Genomic DNA, 7,776 nt, shown 5'->3' with positions numbered 1-7,776 from the left:
TAATCTCAGAGTTGTAGAGTTCTCTTGGTGAAATGTTCAACAAATAATAAACTAGATATCTTCATATTTTCAGGCATTACACTTTGGTTAAAAAAAATCCATCCTTAGTTACGAAGTTTAGCACTACTGGCGTATCACAGTAAATATTTCATCTGTGGATTAACTGTACTGGTTTAAAAAATGGATGATAATGTATGAATGTAAATGAATGATGTAAACCCTCACACAATGCTAGAAATACTATAAGCATAACACTCTTAATAAATAATTTAAACAGTAACATACCAGAATACTTATACCGAGCTTGAGAACATAAACAGTACTGTCAATAATAAAGTGTTTGGCTCATTAAAAAAAACATTATTTGCTGCACTTTTGACCGCCTTTGTGTTGATGCAATAATAGTATTTTCATATTGAGTCAATAAATGTGGAGGAAGGTGAGCTCTGCAATCTGCAGGGCAAGAAAATAGTGACAGACCTCTGGAATAAATAATTGACATGGGGACATGTTTTAGGATTAGGGGTGAAGTTTAAAAAAATAACGCTAGAAATGTTGATATCGTCAAGAAGTGTGTTAAGAGCAGTACAGAGAATGCCCTTTTTTTCACCACAATTCTTTGTGACTACCACTGCCTGTCTGTGGTCCTATGGTGCATTAGCTGTTACTGATCATGCTAATCTTTAATCAATCATCACAAAGATATACTTTTATTTCCAAAAACGTGCAGGCACTGTTGTTTTTAAGTTGTTTTGTTGTGGACTGTTTTCAGATAGATTAACACATAATTATTCTCTGAAGTGCCAAAGGACTAAAATAAATGAGTAAAGTTATACATATGTATAAAGAAGTGTGGCTCACTTTTATTATTCAATTTTGAATAACAGAGCTCTATGGGACAGAGCTATCATAGATTTTTTTGCAACACAATTTATAAGGATGGATTTATTGTTGGTTTTGGTATACATCAAGACTTATCCTCAAAATTTTGAGAAATTACTCAATAAAATTCTTTAAATGACTGTTTTGGGAGAAAAAGTATGAGCTTTCCTTCAACATGCTTCAATATAAAGTGAAGTATTATGTCCCTCTTCAAATCTAATTGAATGGTTTTTTAAACATTTAGTAGTTCCATACCCAATTCAAATTTGACCCCCAGTGTCTGTTTATGTGGATTTCTCTATTTATGGTATTTATGATGTATGAGATCAGGTCATCTGCAGGTATGACATATGCAGTACCTTTAAAACACAATGATAAAGTTTAGAAAAACAATTGTAGCCAAACCCTGAGGTCCATCCCTGGCTGTGTGTCTCCTGTTTGCGTCAGGCGAGGAAAGAGTGCGTCTCCTCCTCTCTCCTGCGCTGCGGTGAAACAATGAGACGGGGGCTTAAAAAAGGAACTCCATCTTGATATACTCTTTCCTGTGACTGTTTTCAAGTCTTTCAGAAAAAAAAAAACTAGAGCACAGAGGGCGTAGTCACCAAACATAAAGGATAACTCCAGTTATTTTCAACCTGGGCCTCATTGTCCACTATTTCACGTCATCACTGGTCTGGGTTTCAAAAATTGCTGTGAATGTCACCAATACATCTCCAGTTGACTGGAATCCCTCAAACTTCACTGACTGAAAATGTTTTTTTTTGTTGTTGTTGTTCTTTTACTAATTTAATTGTTACTTACTCTTAATTGGAAGACTTTGAGTCCATTAACATCAGATGTTCTTATAAGTCACTTAGATTTTCAAATGTGTTTTTTTAATCTACATTTTCTTTAATGTGGCTCGATCGTTATCTACCCTCTAAATTTTGCGCTCTATCAGTAATGTGTGCTATATTTCTCAAAAAGAACTCAAACTTTTCTTTGGTTTTATCAAGAAGAAATTCAAGCAATACATTAAAATGAGCTGTCCACACTATTCCTCCTTCACAAATCTTATCTTCTGTTTCTAACAAACAGAAAACAGAGCTTACACAGATCATCATGTTTTATCTTAAAATGAATGGCTCTCTAATTTAAGTTTCTTTTTACATTGTGACTACAAAGAAAACAGCTGGAAGGTTGTTTTTGTTTGTCTGGGAGAACTTTCTGACTCAATTGCACAATGGGAAAAGTTCTGACAAAGAAAAGCTTTAAAAGCCTGATGCTGGTGGTCAATAAATGCCAGGTGTTGCTTAGTAAGTGCCTAGTGGTGACACAAATACAATGTAGTGCTTCAACGCATAGTCACACCACAAACTTCTGGTGGAATTGTAAAAAATGCCAGGAGATGATAATCATCAGAATCACCTAACCTAACAGGAAGTGCATGTGACATTATAAATAAAAGATCGAGGCAATGTATTTCTGGCCAATTCCAGGGGTTGAACTTATAGGTTAATATGATCTACTTAAAACTTGGTCCAAGTATAGAAAAGACCTTAAGGGGGAAAATTCTAAAATTCTATTCCTGTACAAAAATCATAGGGCGTGGCCGCTACATTAGGGGTGTGAATCTTTCCTTTTGAGGCGATCGAATTTGAAGTTATGACTGGGAAAAGTGTTTAAAGTTCAGGTCTGCTTGTCCTGCAGCATACTTATGGGAGCATCTTAGCAAAACAACCAAGTAAGATTTGTCGTCCTGCAGTTGTACTTTATCCCTTTTCTCCAAAGCGTACAGATGGGCAGACTTCTTTTACATTAATCCACATGACTTAATTTCTGAGGTGGAGCACTGTAAATTGCTTCAGCAATTTCAGACATCATTTATTCCTTATAGGCCACCTCCTGCTAACTAGCTACTGCTATACTTGTGGAAAGGTAAAAGGTCAACGTAAGAGTCTTAAGAGATTGAATACAGTGAGCACAGTATGCAGAACAAGCTACGAGAACTATAGTAGCAAAGCCTCAGTAGGCCGGTTTATAACAAATGGGGCCAGTTCGTGTCACATTTTAACCAATAGAGGGCTCCATGGACCAATGCATTTGGATCTTTGACTTTAAGATCGCTTACCAATTTTGGATCTGTTTAGCTTTACACGCCTAATTAGCAGGCTTAGAGCTGTCAGAGTCTCTGTACTACACTTGGGCCACGATATAGGTGAGTGTGGTAAGGATGGAACACACCAACACACACAATTGTTCATACAAGGCATCAGCATGGGAGCATGCAAGAGACATGGTTAAAGAAACAACAGATCCAGAACAACATAAGCACTCAGTTGATGCCAAGGAACCAATAGGTGGGATTCCACCATCAGGTGGTGATTGGCCAGATGGTATAGGTGTGTATATAAAGTGACATATGTGGCAACACAGCGAAAGTCTTTGAACCACTGGAATCCACAGGAAGCTAAACAGGTAAACTCACTCTGTGGAGTCGTCGCAGGGAAAAGCGAAACAGCCAAGGGGAAGGTGAACAGAAACCAAGGATACCAAGGACTCGTGGTCACGTACTGCAGCAAGCCAGGCAGGTCAGAGGCAGGCAGAGGGGGCAACAGCAACTCAGTCTGAGCGAGAGCGCTGTGAAAGACTTGCACAGTAAGGCAAAAGAACAATCTGGCAATTAGTGAGTGAAAGTGAAAGGCTTAAATACTGGCTTTCAATACTTGGCATTAGGAAACAGGTAAGTTGAGGAATCTTGATTAGGTGGCCAGAAAGCAGAGCAGAGGAAATGGGAAAAGAAAACGACTGAGTAGGGGGAGGTGAGCAGAGGAGCAGAACTCTGGCAATACTGGATTTTTTATCGTCAAAAAAACTATTTGTATTTTGTCTGTGCTACTTCCTTTTCACTTTTAAAAGGACCGGGTTAAAATAACCATACAAAGTGTTTACATCCTTATTCTCTGGTCAAAAAGACAGAAGATGTTAGAAGGTGTGCTTTAGAGGTGCTGGTGGGTTTTTTTTTTTTGCCTAAGGAATAGAGCAAGGCTAGCTGTCCAAACTGTCAGTCTTTAACACAATTTAAGTTAACTGCCAGCTTTTTTAGATTCTACATTACTGTATATGAATGAGAAAGGTACGGAAATGTTCCTTTAACGATAACATTTACAACGACAAGCTTTTTGTTTCCATAAATATTCTATATATTATTTTCTACTTTTAAAAGTGTTTCTGTGTCAGAGCTGATGTTTAAAAAAGATCTGATGTTTACTTTGCCAATTGAGTTTCATTAATAATGAAGGGAATTAAAGGGACGATGGTGTCTCCTTTTTTTAGAGGCAACATTGATCTTTCACTAAAGGACACATTGAGATGCAAGCGGTCCCTTAATAGCCCCTGGATCTAACAGTCAATACCGGCCATGTGATACTGGAGCGAGCAAGAGTGACATCTGTGCTTCCAAGAAACATTTCCTCCTCTATTTAAACCTTTTTATCTGGACAGATTCACTGGCAGTCTAAACATCAGATTTACCTCATTGACCTGACCCTACACTGAGCAGTTTTTCACTCTTATAATTCAGCTGCTGCCTCTTGATGTATGGGTCACACAAGACTCCTTTATGTAAATTTTGTAGTTGTTTTTTTGGATCCAGGAAAGATGTACTCGAGTTACAGAGGCAGGGATCCTTGGCTGAATTTGTCTGTAAATATCTAATTTCTCACCTATTATTAAAGTAACTGCTTTAAAACACATGCAACCTGCCTTTTTTCATATAATCTTTTTTAAATTTGACCTTTTTATGTATTTTTAAAATACTTTCATCACTGGGTTGGGTCTTTTTGTGATTAGGTCTTTCTAAAAATGAGCAACTTTTCAACATATACTGTATAGTAGCAGTTAATGGGTTAACTGCAGGTAGGGAACATTGTGGGTGGTTTGAAGCAGGCAGAGAGTGAGAGTGGATTGCAAATGAGACCATAGACTAGTTTCTTTGCTTTTTCACACCCCTTTTCCCTTTCACATGAGCAGAATTTATGAGGCCATTACGAGTGTGCATGCAGTGTCAACAGTGGCCAGCTAATATCTTTATCTGGCGCGGTGAGGTGGCGGGGGGCCTGTCAGACAACACACAACACCCAGAAGACAAACTGAACAAACACGTGAACACTGAAGACATTTAACATGCTTCTCCAGCAACTTGTATTACAAGCCTTCTCTAATGTGCACCAATCTGTGCATTAATGGAGAAAACATTGGATACCAAGAGGATTAAAATCATCAGCACACAAACATAAATAAATATGTTATAGTAACTAATTCTGTGGGATTTAGGTACCAACTAAAATGTGGCCATTGCGGAGTGTTATAATGTCAAGTATGGTTTAAGAGAAACTTCGGTTTGAGATGCATATTGTCTTCAATATTTAACCAAAAAACCTAGTTAATTCATATTCAGACAGTCCAATAATACCAGTCACTGGACATTCTCAGAATCACATTCAGAAATACTTTATTCATCCAACAGGGAAATTCTGAGTATTTTAACATTTAGCCATACTTTTAAATAAGCAGAACTTTTATGGGTTATATAGAACTTAAACAACAATGTATTGTTTTTTTTTTTTTTATCACAGTGAAGGATATGAATACCAGTAGTGTCAGCTGGTGCAACAAAGTGGGTCACAATGTATTTTAATTTTTTGGCCAACAATGGAAGTCAAAGAAGAACTTTGACTAAACAGATAAATAATAACATTTATATTCCTTAAAGTAACATTTCTTTATGAAGACCGAAATTCTGGTATTGTATAAACACCACAGTTGAATCCTTTGACATGATACACAAACCTAAATGTTAACACCATGTGGTCAACAGAGAGCAAAGGTGTTAATTACAACATAAATTCAGTCGCCCCATGTTGAGATTTAAACCGTAGCCGAATGCTGTCATTAGAGACTCTGCAGGGCCTTTGTCCCTCTTTCTAGAGCCATCTGCTGCTGGGGGGGAGACGCTGCATCCTGCCTGCCATCAAGCTCACTGGCAACAGTCTGTTTTACATGTGGCTGTTTGACACAACACAGCAGGAGCAGCTTCATGGCCTGGTGGCAGGAGAGGCTCAATAGCTGTGGCAGCAGTAGCTCTCATTAAGCACACACCAAGTCATTACAGCTCACCGTGGGGTGATGCTGACAGAGGGCCTCCACCTGAAGCAGGGCATGTTACAGTGTTGAGGTGGCAGCACACACCAGTGGAACACCCTGATGGACCATTAAAAGAAGCCTGCAGCAGCAGCAGAGTGGGATGTTGAGATAATAATGTGTTTGAACTGTATGCTGTGTGGACACTAATCTGATTCAAAAGCGTCATGCCAAATAACAATATCAATTTACCTTTTCTCTTAATTCTCAAGCAAATTTCTGTTGAGTATGAGCAGACCCTCCTCCCCCATCCAAATTCTGAAAAATGTGTTTCAAAACAACGTATTTTAAGCAGAAGATATAAGTTCACAATATTCATTGTATGAAGTTGACGAGAATTAGTTTTTACCAGGACTTCTTTTAATGATAATTAATGAATATTTGAGATAGTAATAGTGGACTGACTGCCATTCTTCTCTGCCTTTATTTTTTACACTCCCCCACTGTGTTTCATTTAGTTTATTTCTTTGAGGACTTTGACAACAAGTAAAACTCCTGCAGCGCTCCACAGCTGAGTCAAGCACACAGAAGAACCACTTGCATCCCAAAGCGAGAATCACGAGTGTTGAGGTAGATGAAACCGACCAGCGGACCATCTCAGGAGGTACAGAACAAAAGGTGAAATTAATTAAGATAGATAAACCTGCTTACGTATCAGAAATGAAATGTAATAAGCTCTAATTAATGTTTCAATCTCCACTTGTCTGCCTTTAAGTCAGGCTGGACCTCACCAAAAGCCCCCCTATTGTTTTGTGACTCCCTTAAAAATCATTTCAAACTAACTTAAGGGCTTGTCCAGCAGTTTTCTTTTGAAGCTTCACAAGTCATAAACTCAATAGGAAATCCAAAATATGTTTATTCAGATGTATACTATAAAGCTATCAAAACCCTTAATCCATTCAAAAATCTACACAATCATCACTCTCAATGTATTTGGATGTAAGTGACTGTATTATGTCAGTGTACTGCCCTCCCAAGGACCAGTCAGTTGTCATACTGGTCCAAGCTTGACCGTCATTTCAAAATATAAATATCTGACTCGCTCATCAAATCTAAACTATTCTATTCTATTCTTGAAGGGAGATGTCCACAGAAAAACATGAGAGCGATGTTACACTATAGTGAGATTTTTTTTTTGGTGGTTGAAAACGCAAAACATACTCTTTAATGGATATCAAAACATTTTAACAGAAAATTGCAGGCTCCCCTTAACTGTTTTTCTGTGTGTGCTCATTTTCTATAAACCTCTCATTATCCTGTGGAAGATTTCTAAATTTGTTTGCTGGCTTAATATGCTTGATTTTACTGATGGAGTCCTAATGGCCTATTATCCTTAATGGTGCCAGTAATATTCACTCTGTTCCCTTCACTTGTTTTTTAACGTTAATGTCAGTCATTTAAAAAACAATCCCAAAGGCTCAAAATCCAGTCTCTTTGAGCTATTTTAGTCTCTTTGTTTGTTGCAGCTTACATTGTGCTGCTCTTTTGGTGAGAAAGCCCTTTTCAATTTCAAGGATTCACTGAGCTCAGTGAGATGTGGCCTGGGATTGATAATTTACGAGTTTGATTCCCTCTCCCAGTTTGTGAGTTCTGTCCCCAGTTGGGTCATTGAAACTCCCGAACATAAAACTTTCTCAGAGAATTAAAACCTCTTACAGGTACACAAGCAGTAAACTGTGAGTAGATTCTGAAGACGTGTGTACAATGGTAGCA

This window comes from Labrus bergylta, chromosome 5 (assembly GCF_963930695.1).
Source record: "Labrus bergylta chromosome 5, fLabBer1.1, whole genome shotgun sequence".
NCBI lineage: Eukaryota > Metazoa > Chordata > Actinopteri > Labriformes > Labridae > Labrus > Labrus bergylta.
The sequence above is the reverse complement of the archived record's forward strand: the minus strand, read 5'-3'. Positions refer to the sequence as shown.